The 15,262-nt window shown below is 37.8% G+C and overlaps 1 long non-coding RNA gene across 8 annotated transcripts; it reads left to right on the top strand.

The window, feature by feature from the left end:
- Positions 1 to 550: 550 nt before the first annotated feature.
- Positions 551 to 7,127, top strand: LOC142143004 (uncharacterized). 8 transcript variants are annotated; one of them, XR_012689455.1, is made up of 5 exons: positions 551 to 1,283; positions 1,584 to 1,640; positions 4,397 to 4,638; positions 6,073 to 6,197; positions 6,797 to 7,127. It is a non-coding gene; the product is annotated as an uncharacterized LOC142143004 (long non-coding RNA). The 8 variants fall into 8 exon arrangements; XR_012689452.1 differs by having other exon boundaries at positions 552 to 1,283; positions 4,400 to 4,638; XR_012689456.1 differs by lacking the exons at positions 551 to 1,283; positions 1,584 to 1,640 and adding exons at positions 2,561 to 2,600; positions 2,963 to 3,049 and having other exon boundaries at positions 4,400 to 4,638.
- Positions 7,128 to 15,262: the final 8,135 nt, after the last annotated feature.

Here is a 15,262-nt window from a genome sequence, read left to right as displayed (position 1 = left end):
AGTGAATTCACACAGCACCCTTTGGGCCTTATAGGTAGTTGGATATTAATATGTGCTAAGCACGTACATTTAAAAATGCTCATATACATATGTTTTTTCATTTATATTTTGATTTCATGTATATTAACATATGTCCAACCTAAAACCTAGTAGAAAGAACATACAGCAATCATGAACGCCATCTCTAAAACTGATAACAATGGGTGCCGCTCCTTTCACAGTTATTAATAATAAATCATTTTTATAAACACATGTGTCCACCCTCCCACTCCCAAATCCATAACCAACACTAGCGATAGAGAATCTTGTCTGGTTCTCACCAGAATAAGGCATAGTTGTCTACTCTCCTGGAATGTCCTGGATTCTCCCGAATTTTTGGGAGTTCTCCTGGACTCCCAGGAGAGTAGGGCAACCTCCTGCATCCTGCCCTCTTCATTGGTGAAGTGGATGGGGTGGGGCTAATTGTGTCATCCTGGTGGAGAGGGGAGGGGCCTAAATATGCCATTTTGTGGCCACACCCGCTAGGAAGCTGCATTGAGATCTCCCCTCCCAGATGGGAGATCTCCAAAGTAGGAAAGTATGGAATAATGGGACAATGTGATTTGTATACTATATATAGTTTTTAACCAGGTCAGACACAAGGACCCCGGGAACCCAGGATTAGTGTGCACTGAGAAGCCAGCTACTTTACAAACACTTTACATGGATCTGATGGGTAGACGTGACATGATTGTCTACAGCAGAACTTTTCTCCTCCTATGGGGTTATTCTGGCAGAATATTGCATGATCTGATGGGTCGGCTACTGTTTGAGTAAAATTCCCGGGCGTATACAACTTCTGACCCCAAAATGAACAATTATTTATATTTTTAAATTACGCCATGCTGGACTCACTGTTTAATGGGACCAATAATTTATGAATTTAGGGCACAGGGCCAAGAAGTGCACCCATGTATAAAAGCTCTTAACGCATGATGCAACCAGCAAACGTATACTGAGAGTCGCAGCAATCATTCAAACATTGGTTTCCACTAGTCCAACTTCCATTAAGCTGACAAAAGCTCATATCTGACTGGTTGATATAGGTTAAACCACCTGTGTGATCATTACACCATATTATAAAATAATCCTTTTCACTCCCATGGATTGATGACATCACACCATGTTACAGACTCATCGCAGGCTGATGTGTATTCTTCAGAAATATTTATTATGAGAGAGAGCAGACCAGTTTTATTTCATCTTACAAATGGGAAAATCTGGAGAAAATGTAAAAATTACAGGTAAGTGACTTTAATCCTCTACTTAAGATTCTCTACATAACTTTTGTCTCTGCCTTTGCATTACGGGTTACATGTCTTCCACTTAACATAAACATATTTATTTGATTTTTTTTAAACTGGGCAATAGCTCTGACCAAGTAGTGGCCCAGGTGCCAGGTACACCCTCCAATAGTACTTTAACATCTTGCCAAGAGCTGATGCTATGAATCAGCTGTCAGTTGTGTATATGTTAAAAACATACATCACTGAATGTCAAAGTTAGAAATCGTAATTTTCTCCTCCTGTTTCTATTTAATTTAGGAGCGCATGAATACAGGCGTGTGGCTGGAAGATTTCTTCTTGGAAGTTTGCTGTGAGGTATTTTCTACAACTTTCTAAAACATAATATAAATCTCTGCATTGGGGATAGGGCCGTCCAGCTGGTCACCTCTTCATATCCTTAAGTAAAATATAAAATAAAGCACAATGACATCACAAATGTGCTCTCTGTACATCTATGAATACATGCTTCCCTGCGTCATAGTGTACTGTGTACTGAATGAGCAGTCTCATAGAACATCACTATATCGGACCTAGCATAACGTGAGCTTCAAAGTGTATGTCTATCAAAGAATGTCTATTTATCGGCCCAGTACTTGCATTATTTTTTTAGCAGGTTATTAAGGGGATATTTTGGGGGGTTTAACATTTGTCTATAATTGGACAAAGAGTAGAGAACATATATATCTATCTAATCTATCTATAGATTTTTTTAATCTAATTAAACTGTGTACGTGCCCATTTATGAATCAGCTGTCAGTTATATATATAATAAAATATTTATCAATTGAATGCTGAGTTTGGTCTGCCAGGTACTAGTAGTTCCTGTCTCTGTTTATGGCAGTTCGTTTGCTTTTCATTATATTGAGTCATTCTTAGATCCCACATTCTCCCCCCAACAGTATGTGTGTAATGACATTTCATTCCTCTGGCTCTCTCTTGAGGGGTGCCCTCAGGAAGGGTTTCCAGTCTCCCAGAAATTCCCCCTACATTTGAATCACAACAGTCCTGTGGTTTACAAGGAGGAAATGGCTTCTAGGAACCTCCTTCTTCTCCTGTCAGGATAAAAATAACTATGTCTGCAGTCTAAGACCCATTTTTGTAGGGATCTGCCTATAAACTTTAATGAATTTTAGCTTCAACAAAATGGCAACTGTGGCTGTCCTTACCTTTCACTCTAGTGTTTCTGTGACCTAGAGAAAAGGAAAATGCAGTAAAATGAAGCTACTTGTGATATTCAGCAGTTTATTGGCTGCTGAGAGTGATGTGAAGCACTAGGTCAGTAATGGTGACACCAGTTGTAATTTTTGTCTGCTGTTTGTTATATAATTGGATGTGACTGGGAGAGTAGTATTAATTTTGTGGTACTACTGTGCAAGGGATTAAATTATATTATTTTGGTAACATGGTCAAGAATAATTTATTTAAAGGAGATTAATATTAATGTGAGTTTTCTAATGTACAAATTATGTTATGCCTCATTTTTTTATTCATTATATGTTATTACACTTACATACATTGTACTTTTCTATTTTTAGTATTATTGCAGCGTGTTTTTTTCTTTTGGTTTGCTTTTTTTCTGAAACCAAGCATTTGGAAACCGCTCTCTAGAAATAGAACATTTCCTCTGCTTGTCTTAGGTTTATCAATGGAAGGTGAAGCTGGCAATTCAAGTAATGTTTGATGGACTTTATAGTGTATTTTCTATGTTTACAACATTATTAAAAGTACCGTATATACCCGTGTATAAGCCGAGTTTTTCAGCACATTTTTGTATGCTGAAAAAGGCCCCCTCGGCTTATACACGGGTGAACTTACCTGGTGTCCGGTCCCTCAGTTGTTAAGTTCTAGGGAGCAAAGCTCCACAGCCGCGTTTCTGGCTACAGCCTTTTCCTTCCCCCGCAGTGGAACGCATGTGCGTTCCACTGACAGGAAGTTCGGCATTTGGAACGCAAACTTGCGTTCCAAATGCCGAACTTCCTGTTGGTGGAACGCACATGCGTTCCACTGCGGGGGAAGGAAAAGGCTGTAGCCAGAAACTCTGCTGTGGAGCTTTGCTCCCTAGAGACTCTAGGACGCAGCGCAGTGCCTGCTTGAGATTTACTGTAGCTGTTCCCATCGCTGCCTTCCTTTTTCGTGGAACTCTGGAGCATGGAAGGCAGGCAACACCCCCAAGTCCCACAGAATCCACACTGAACCATAAGGATAGAAGATTTCCGTGGCACACCACATACTGGAGCGATGGCCTAACGCCACTCAATGCACCCTGAACCCCCTTACACCACCAAGGTAATTGTAACATCTTTCAACCATTTAAACATGTTAAAGCCTTTTCACCACAGTGTATAGGTGCGCTAAATACATTTTGGAAAGTCATAAATTGGTTAACAATCCATTACTTAGACGACAAGCAAACAACACACATGATATGAAAATGCATATAGAGATGTAAATTAAAAACATAATGAATAAATCTAAAAAAATTACCAGTAGCTGCTGCATTTCCCACCCTAGGCTTATACTCGAGTCAATAAGTTTTACCATTTTTTTGTGATAAAATTAAGTACCTCGGCTTATATTCGGGTCGACTTATACTTGAGTATATACGGTAAGTTATTTCCATAGGGGTAGGGCCGTGTAACTGGTGGCAGCTTCACATTAACATTTCTGCTTTCCCTCCATCATAAATGAGTCACTGTACATCTAGGGACAATGAAAAATGACACTCCTGTTAAAAGCATAGACAAAAGCAATAAACTATATTGCACCAAATGTTAACACTGGTCACTATTGCAGGCCATGGTAAAAGTGACACAAATCAGACGATTGTTAGTGTGTGTGTAGGTCTATTTCCTGTATGTTTCCACACATTATACTGTGTGACTGTTTCTTACAGAGGACTGTTAAAAATAAAACATTTTAGATCTTCATCTTAGTTCATCAATAGGAACTAGGTCATAGCTGTCCTGAGGGCACAGAACCGCAGACCATTCTTAGGTGTGTCTAGAGAGTATGTAGTAAAACAGTTATTAATAGTAGTTTTTACTTTCATCATAATTTACTTGTATTTCTAGCAGGAGACTGACACTATTGAAGAAGATGTTGAGGAAGAAGAAAAGAAGGATGAGGAGGAAGGAAAGGAAGAAGAAAGAGAGGAAAGAAGAGGAGGAGTAAGAAGGAAAGGAGGAAGAATGAGAGGATGAAGAAAGAGAGGAGGAAGCAAAGGAAAGAGAGGGTGTGGTAGGAGAAGAGGAGCAGGAGGCGGAGGAGGGGGAAGGGGGAGGAGGAAAAGAATTGAAAAGAGAAAGAGGACAGGGTGAGATGTCAACATGTAATGGACATATCGCCTTCACCTTCAATGCAGAGTAAGCAGTCTGGCGTCACATAGGACATTTTACCTGTTGTATCCATCAGGAGGAAGATTTGGATGAAAGATGAATCATTTATATATGAATGTATTAAAGAGACATGGATAGTACATCCTGTTTCTGTAAAGTTTTTTGCTTTAGTCAAATATCTCTTCTTCCCCTTGACGTTATGTCCATGTCCTTACAAAAGGCCCAATTATTTTCCTTGTAGAATTTGGGCAATAGTCTGTCATTATAAAAGGACTAGGTCACAGAAATATGCCACAAGATTTGATTTAAGTGTAAATGTTGTCCCATGCTCAAAGCATTAAAATGGATTTTCAACTGTTTGTGTTCTCGGATGTCTAAGAAAGATTGACTGATGTCTAAAACATTTACCACATTCAGAATAGGGAAATATTCTATCACCTGCACAATCTATAAAAAGTTATCAGAACAATTTTCCTCATGAATAGAAGGACCAGGTGAAATATCTGCAGTGTGAAGCACTGAATGTATATTTTGGATAATGGGTTTTCTCCTGGAGAATCTCATGTGAATGTATTTTTTATTTCAAAATCTATAGATAAAAAGAGATGTCCCTCTGAGGTATTCCTGCTGTTGGGTCAATCTGCTGTAGATTAAACAAGTGTATGGAAATATGAGAGGACTGGATGTGCATGTTCCTATTGATGATATTGCTCCATTTGCGGGACCTGACCAAATATCGTTCTCTGCAGGCAAGATATCTAGACTCATGTCCCACATTTTAAGGAGTTGGAAGGCAGAGATAGTGGGAGAGATAGGGACAAGTACACATTGCCTAGTGCACCACCAGCTGAAAACAATACACTGGGAAGCACGAGTCCAAAACTCTATACAAATTATACAGAGCGATAGGGCCATCCAAATTACTATGGGTGGGTGAGTATTTAGCCATGCGATGTTGTAATAGAAAATAAAGTCATGGTACAGATTTCTGATATGCAGGATTTAACTTTCCTTTTTACAGGCTGATGATGTGTAATTTAAACAATAGGTCAGCTAATGTATATCAACTAATTTATCCTCACTCTCACCATTAAATTAATAGCCCACGCACTTCCACTGACATTCCATTAAGCGCGACCCCCCCACCATTACTTATGAGTCAAGGGGCTTGTGCCCCCTGGCTCATGAGCCCAAATGCACTACTCACCTGGACCCAGCACATGTTACTTTGCCTGTGAAAACCCATGGAAGTCAGTATTAAGTGCTGGAAAGTGGTTTTTATTTTTCTTAATTTATTTCAACATGATTGAATATTGAAATATAACAATGATGTTTACAACTTTCTTAATCAGAATACCAGGAATAATAGACTTAATGATAGATAATTTGTCCATTTATTTAAATTTTTGCAGGTGAGAAAGTATTCCTTTTTCCACCGCCCCCCTCCTTCATAATTTGGGGAACTCATGTCTCCAGCAGCGGGTCAGGATGACAGGACTAATGATCCAGCCATGTATGACAGCTTGTTTATCCTAAGGTAGGACAAAGCAAATGTCACTTTCAGATGCGCAGCTACAGATTTCTGAACATTATCAAAACATTGAAAGGACCCCTTTCTTATTAGGCCAGAGCCCAACGCTGCTTCATTAGTAAGATTATACACCCTACTGAACCTCTCAGTAGATGTTTGGGTTGTAATAGCTATAGTTTCACCATAACAATGTACATGTTGAGATAATAATGGATATATAAATATATCATTAGGACCAGTGGTGGAAGTGGGGGTGTATACGGTGGTATGCATAAAATGATCAAATTCCATTCACTTACATTCCGATTACATTTCCCATACCGCCCCTTCTATGCTTCCTCTTCAACACCGATTAGGACCATGCTTATTACCAGACAAGACGTTAATATCTAATAAAATAATGGATGTTGCATGGTATAGTACAAATAGAAACACAAAGGAATAGTAATCCATCACCTTAACCACATTGACAAGGTGATAGACTCCATCGTTATGCTGCAATCTCGCTGCTTACACCGTGAAGGCAATAAGTACACAATAAATATCAGTTAGATGTCTAAATGTGATGAAGTATGAAATTTATATTTGTGACTTTATTTTTGTAGGACTCTTCATACTGGTAAGGCGAGTGTTTATAGAATTCCTGTGCCATTTCCATCTGCAGATGGTACTCGATCGGACCTCCCTCCCAATGATGAGGAACGATCGTGCTGTGATCCTGGAACACAATCTTAAATAACACCAAGTGACCCTGCTCCTACTGGTGACGTGGGCTTCGTTATATAAGCAATAAAATCTTGCTTCTCTATAAGACAGAGTATTATTTGTTATTATACATACACCTTTTGCTTCTGCAGGTGAAAAATAAGTCTATGAATAAAAAAGAAGGGGCATCCAATGGTTAAGTATATATGAAAATAAAAGTTAATACACTAATTCCATGTAGTCATTTTGTGGGCTGAACTAATATTCACAATGGTCAGATCTTGCGAGTTTTGGATTAATATATTCTATATATAGCCCTACCACCTGTTCTCATCTGCCATTTTAGAAGTGATATCATGTGGGCAGGAGGTTTGCTTGCTTTCTGTGCTAAGAAAATCACTTGTAGAGGGTTGGAGAGAGCTGTGATTTTACTGCAGATTATTTAGAGATCAGTCTGTTGGAATTGTGTGCTCATCAATTGGGTGTCAGAGAGTGAAGCGTAGACAAGCAGTGGCTACTGGTTGTTGTAATAGTATATTATAGTATTTAGTGTGGACATCAGAACTATTTAGTAGAGAAAAAGCAGGGTGCTGCATGACTCTGAGGAGCACACCCCAAAAAACTAATATTTTTTTAAAAATACCAAGTGGTTCAGTCTGAATGCAATTGCCCGAGGGGCAGTATCAGTGACATCTTTAGTAGGCAGCCAAAAAACAGGGTGTTCTTTGACTCGGAGCAGCACACCCCAAATAAACATATATTTTTTGCTTTTTAAATCCCTAGTGTTTCAATCTGAATACAATTGTGTAAAGGGCAGTATCAGTGACATCTTTAGTAAACAGCCAAAAAACAGGGTGTTCTTTGACTTGGAGCAGCACTCCAATAAAGAATAAAAAATATATTTCTTGCTTTTAATATCAAAAGTGTTTCAATCTGAATGCAATTATATGAGGGGCAGTATCAGTGGCATCTTTAGTAAGTGACAAGAACACAGGGGGCCTGATTCTGTAAAGACTGTAAAGAGTGCCTAGCACAACACAATGCATCCGTTAGACATTGTTTTATCCCTTTTGTTGCTATAAGCAAGAGTATTATGTCTGCTACCTGTGTATCTGTCCTCGATCCTACTTTTTGTCAAACACACCCCTTGCCACTAAGAAACCCTAAACTGTCAGAGAATTATACCTCAATAAAACGGGCAACTTTTGGAAGGAGATAAAGGAACTGTGGGAAGACAAATTAAACAATGCCACCTATACTGAAAGGTAAGCTCTGCAAGGTGACTTACTAGCACTGTCGTAAAAAACTAGATCCAGTTCTATAGCGAAAGAATTTTACACATTTATCCATTAATGTTTACATAAAAACAAGACAAATATCAGCTTAGACTCCCTTTAAGTCTTAAAGGAAAATTCCACCCAAGATTAAACATTTAATTGTGGGTAGAATTAGACAATTAGACAAGATAAAGTTTGAAATGTTGTGTGTGTTCCATCAACCTGGAGGATTCTCGACATATGTAGTGTTCCTGAGTACGGGATCCTTTCTTCTGTTCATACAAGCCTTGTTTGGGTTGTCAAAAGCCCCTGTCCCTTGTGACAAAATGAGTGGGATAACCCTGTGAGCATTTAGTTTCTCATTTCTCACATAATGTGGATTATCGCATGTACTTTTTATAGCCCATGCTTTTGTTCCCAAGCTCACCAGACTACAACTGCATTGTCCAATTACATGTGGCTAAGGGGACATTGTAGTTCAGTGTACATATGTATATTGTGTATTGTATATTGATGACTTGCAGTAAGGTTGCATTTCATTGTCTTTAAAGTGAAGCCAGGGGGATTATGGGTAGGGATCAGGTTGCCATGTGCTGGAGTAGGAAAACTAATTAGTGTCCATTGTTCTCACCAGGCTAGTACAGACAGGCCATCTAACAGGGGAGGTTCTCTGGAAGGACAGCTCATCTTCACTGCCCTCTCCAACCCCCCCTAGTCCAGCACTCACCAATGGTTTAGAAGAATAGACCCAGGGGGTTGCATAGGGAGGAGAAAGACTGTGGAAATTAGACCTGAGATATAAGGAGCGACTCCAGGGGGGAAGGGTGTTCATTCTGGGATTTCATTCATGAAGACTGCAAGACTTAGTTTTGAATTGTCGTTTTCTAACGGGAGTCTATATATGCAGCTGAGAGGGCTCCATGGGTCGTGAAGTCTGGACAGCAGGTGACTATATCTCCTTAAGTTATTGGGGTAAGGGACAGATAATGTGGTAAATCTGCCTGGCATTTATTTACTGTGAGTACATAATATTCTAGTGTTGTTTGTATGACAACAAATATACTCTTGTATTTTTATAACTGCATTTTGCCTGAGTGACCATACGAATCCTAGAAGGTACTGGGTAGACTTCCCTGGCATAGGAAGGCACCCGTGGGTGGCCAGCCAGCGTGAAGTGGGTAGTATTGGGCCAGATACACCAGGTATCTTCACATCCCTGAACTTCCCTTTCACAGGGGAGAGGCTTTGACAACCCTGAACTAAACCCTATTTAGTTGGTATCAGCCTTTAAAAAGGAATTTAATAATGAAGTCAATATATAATGATGTCACAGAAGATAGTAGAGTAAAAATACTAGATATTACAATGTAGCATTTGTGAAAATGTCATCATATGCTAGAGATGAACGATTTTGATTCGAAGAAATCAGACTGAACCGAATTTGGACTAAGGAGCCTAACTGAGTCACAACTCGGTTTCTCCTGCCAAATTCAGAACTGAAAACGTGTTTTGGATAGAAATCTTCTATATATATATATATATATATATATAGCCCTCCCCTCTGTTCTCAGCTGCCATTTTAGAATTTATAGCGTGTGAGGAGGTCGATTGCTGCAATTTGCTGATACAGTGAGTTGGGGAGGGTAAAAATACAATCAATGTGTACTAGACTAGCTGCGATTTTACTGCAGAAATCTTGACAGTTTATTTACAGATCACAGTCTGCTGAAATTGTGTGCTAAAGTGGGTGTGAGAGAGTGAAGAGTAGACAATCAGTGACTACTGGTAGTCTTTACTTGGAAATTAGTAAACTAATTAGCAGTGGACAAATAAACCAAGTATTTCTTCATTTTAAAATCCATGTGTCTGACTGTCAAAGTAATTTTGTAAGGGGCAGTATCACCCCTGTACTAGCAAGCGATTAGAAAATAGAGTGATGTGTAACTGAGCAAACACACCCCCCAGTAAACAAATTATTTCTTGGTTTTAAAATCCAAATGTTCGAATCTGAAGAATATGTGTGAAGGGTAACATCATTTTTTTGCTATTAAGTGGCCAAAAAACAGGGTGCTGTGTTTGCCTATCAGCAGCACCCCCAAAAAGTATTTCTTGAGTTTGCATCTAAGTGTTTGCATGTAAAGGCTATTGTGTGAGCGTCAGTATCATATCTGCACTAACAAGCAGCCAAAAAACAAGGTGCTCTGTTTGACAGCACAACTCCCCCACCCCCACCATTTTTTGAAACAAATAATTTGTATTAATTTGAATGATATTCAAGGATATTGTGGAGCAGTATCTGAATTGCAAGGTAACAGTCCCTCCTTTCCCCTTTCGCATTGGGCGTTCATGTTCATTTGGTGTTGTGGCAGCTACAAGTAGCTCTGGCTTGAAATAGCTTTACCTTTGATTTCAATCATGAATTAGTCTATAGATCAGGAGCATCCCAGTACTAGTCTAGAGGAGCAGCACCAAGACATCCAGTCCTACACATCAAGCCATGAGAGGGGGGACATGTAGTCCTTTTGGTTTTATGCAAGCTACTCAAACAATTTTGTCCTGGTGCTGGCGGCTCCCAGGAAGAACCACTAGTAGCTATCAGAGACACACCACATCCGGCCAAGCCTCTTAGACCTTAGGGGAGTGGTAGGGAGGTACAAGCTTACAGACATGAATTAGTCCCATAGTGTGTTATGATGCAACCCAAACTATAGAATGTGTCAATTTGCAGTGTACTAACTCTGCCAAAATCCCAACGTCACTATATAAGTACAGTCTGGATAGATGTGGGTGTTGGATGGGCCTAGTAACAGGTACCCAATGGGGCCATTATTCTCCATTATCTTTACTCCATATGTCTTTTATTTCCTGTTATGTTATACAGACTTTTGCATATACATTTGTGAATGTTACAACATGGCTTTTCATATTGGTTGAGGCTTAAGTTTAATGTCCCTTTAATGTCAGCATTATTCATATATCTGACATCATGTATAATATATAAATTTAAAATACACTTACATATGGAATGCAATCAATAAAGTATCATATATTTTACCAATCACAAGCAATTTATTGTTTTCTTAATTCATTTTATCACTTGTAAAAACTAATTTTCAATGTCATGCCAAGACTCCTTAAAAGTCATTTTTAAATGTCTGTAAAATGTGAGATTACACAATTACTACCACTGTGTTGGCTCAGATTCCTGGACCAAATGACATTCTTGACGGGAAGTAAGAACATGCATTATCTCTAAAGTCCTGTCATTGCAATTGAAATTAGATGAGTGAAGTGAATACAAAATCTGAAAGGAATTTCATATTTTTAGAAATATAAGTCAGAATGAATAATAGAAACTAAAGGATAACACATTTAAATTTAAATGCTTAGAACATAAATTAATACTTTGATTAGTTAAAGTAAATCTCAACCTATATTTTTCCATTTAAACTTGTGTAATGTAAATGTTAGGGATGATTATATGAAAACTTTGTTGTTACACGACTTTATCTAGTTCCTATGAAAGTTAGAAAATCTGATTGCAGAGCTCACCATTAAGTAGAAAACTCATTGTTTGACTTCTCTCTGCTGAAATGTCTTTATTTTCTGTCAGTGCTTCTTTTCAGTCTAACAGGTCTATTAAATAAGGCTGGGTACACACTACAGGTTTTTCACCCAATTATCGAGCCAATCACACAATAAACGACCATTCGGCCTGATATTGCATTAGTGTGTACGCTCCAACGATGAACGATTATCGTTCCACAGCACATCGTATTGTACTTGTGCCCATGTGCATGCTGCCACTTGTAGTGCCACAAATATGTACTTTAAATGGTGTCCTCATCTGGAAAAATAATTATTACCCCACTGGTAATAAAAAATTTTCCCTTACATATAAGCATTAATGAAATTCAGCCCACTAATTTATTCATAAAATTATTTTGCCCTCGTAAGATAATTAATAATAATTTTTGCCCCTCTAAACAGGAACATCTGATTACCCTCATAATTTGTATTGTGTCCTCCTGTTATGTTAAGAATGGCCAGCTCTCACAGCATGCTTTTTTATTTCCTGTTAAATCTCGGGAGAGTTTCTGTTGAATCTTTTGCAGCGATTTGAAGTCACTGAAAAAAAGTCGCAACTTGATACATTTACCCCCAGAAGTCACTATTGGACCTAAATCCTGTTATTGAGCTTGCTCTTTTTCAAAATTGACAGTACTGCCTCAGACCAATCCATCTTGGACCTTGTTTCCTGTTTGGGCCTATAAAGAGATACTCCTGATAGTAAAACCAGAGAAAAAATAAGCCTTCCCTCAGTATATCCCATATTGTATTTGGTACCAGCTGCATGGCAATATAAATACCCATATATGTATACAAAACAAAAAGATATTAGTATTAATTCATATTTTGATCAAAATATTTAAGCCTGCACTCCAGCATCAATGGCACTTCATTATGTGCAGGTCCTACACTGACCTTTATGCTTTACACACCATTATATGCAGTTAAAATCAGATGCACTCACCTCCCAGGTATAGAGGCTTCCATCTAGCAAGAGCTGGCTTTTGAGCCAAACCTAAATGTGCCTTAAATAGGCTTGATGGACAGCTGCTATGACAACATAAGGCAATACTTTAAAACAAAACCATAAAGAAAAAAACCCAAACAAACATATATATGGTACCAGCTGCATGGCAATAAGCCTGTGCTCACTATATCCAGTGTTATATATGGCACCAGCTGCATGGCAACATAAATGCCCATATATTTATACAAAACATGAAGCAAAATGAAAACATTATATATTAGTTCATATTTTGATCAAAACATTAAAGCCTGCATCCCAGCATCAAAGGGCACCTCATTGTAGGCAGGTCCTAGATGTAAGCCCCTATACCTGGAAGGTGAGTGCATCTAATTTTAACTGCATTTTAATATATTCGGGACCTACTTAAGTTGCTTCAGTGTACTGACTATGTTTGGAATTAACTTTATCAGCCATTGGGCTTCAACTAACAAACAAGTATTGTGACACAATCATATATTATAATAAAAATACTAACAATCACATAAAATATCAATATCAACCTTACACACTTAAGAAGAATGGATCTCTTCCTCTGATGGAGCTAAATAAACCAACTTTTGTGACAATCTCCCTATCCTCTCCCTTTTCACCCACATATCTTTCCTAAGGTTTTTATATTATTATTATTATTATTATTATTATTTTGCTACAATTTTGTTTACACTTGATGTGATCTCTATTTACAAGACTGGTATATAATATGTGTGATCCACCAATAAAAAAATGCATATGTTAAATTATGTGGGGCATATTCAATTCACTACATTGTTCTTTAGAACAACGCGGGGCATTATTGTCGTTAGTACGGTAATTTCAACGCTGATATTTGCTCGCAGCTTTATGAGCTGCGAGCAAAAATCTGCATTAAAATTACCGTACTAACGGTAATAATGTGTATCCCACGTTGTTGTTTAGAACAATGTAGTGAATTGAATATGCCCCTGTTGTATGTTTAATACTTTCAATGAAGAGGGTCGTCAATGTATTTTTATTGATATTTAGTTTTCACTTAAAGTACACAGCTTCACCCTTCCTGTTTACTACTATTCACCACAAGGGTTCTACAGCACTATACATAGGGGGGTTATAACATTAAAAAAAATGACTAAATGTCATAAGTACAAAGATGACAAAATGATAGAAATACACACAACAAACTTACATAATTACATTAAAACCCACAAAATGACATGATTAATAAATTGTTCCAAGACATATAAGCCTGCATTTGACGGTGCAATTTTGGAAGCTTTGGGTGCAGAAATGTAAATTGATCGATATAATGCAGAATGGCGTTCTGCCAAATGGTGAAGCCAGAGCGGAACTCATAGATTCTATAGACTTTCACACTGTGTTCCACTATGTAACTTAAGTCGCGTAAGACGTTGCTGCAATTTGGCTTATCTTTAAGCAGCCTTAAGACATGATACTGTCATTTCAAGTACGTAAAATCTTTTATACTCAAGGAATGCATGGAGGTTTTGTTTCTTTGCTCCCTTTTCTGATTTTCTGCTGTGTTTGAGTATGGTGATATAGCAGGTAATTGGTACAGAAAAGAACTGTTCTCCAGATTTAAACAATAGCTGGGTTACAGCTTGGAAACTATCAAGATAGAGAAGCAAACCTTAATATGAAACAGAAAAAAATATTTCCGTGCTCTAGCTGCCCTGTCATATGTCATGACATGTGGCAGGTTGACTGCTCATTAATTCTATTTATATCACTATGATAATACACCCCACTGAGTACACATGTGTTAAAATATTCATAGATTATGGTTTGAAATGGCAGATATAGATTTAATACTAGGATTCTATTGTCATAATACAAAGTAAACAAAATCTTTTTTGTTTATTATAGGTATTATATGCTTATTGTGCTGCATATATATGCTGAATTACATTTTATAGACAGTCTACAGGATAGTACAATGCTGTATAATACGACAAAACAGATTTGTGGTTTGCAGTCATTTTAAAATATTTTATTGAAATTGTTTCTGTGTTTGCTAAAAAGTGTGTAATATAGGACATTAGTTATTCTATATATCCCTAATCATATCAGCTCATCCTGAACTTTATTTACAATTGGACTAGAGTTTAGTAAATGGTTCTAGAACTAAGAAACCCAAATAGCCTGATAAATGTAGTCTCTGTTCCTTGTATGTATATCTCACTGAGATTTCATCATTGTATGCAATAAAGTGCTGCATCTGTAACATTTGTTAATTGTGTGTTCAGCATGACTGTGACTGATATTGTGTATTATATATATTTTTTAATCAAACAGTTGTAATGTGTTAAAATGAAATGATGATAAACAAAAAAGTACACAGAGAAGGACACGTGGGGCCTGACTCGTTAAGGAAAGGAAAGCCAAAAAATGAGTAACTTTGCACATTGGTAAAACCATGTTGCATTGCAGGGGGAAGAAAATTTACAATATGATGGCAGATTTATAGTTAGGGTGAGGCATGTCCTAAATCAACTTTA

This window comes from Mixophyes fleayi, chromosome 3 (assembly GCF_038048845.1).
Source record: "Mixophyes fleayi isolate aMixFle1 chromosome 3, aMixFle1.hap1, whole genome shotgun sequence".
Classification (NCBI taxonomy): domain Eukaryota; kingdom Metazoa; phylum Chordata; class Amphibia; order Anura; family Limnodynastidae; genus Mixophyes; species Mixophyes fleayi.
This window is presented reverse-complemented; position numbering and strand designations above follow the sequence as displayed.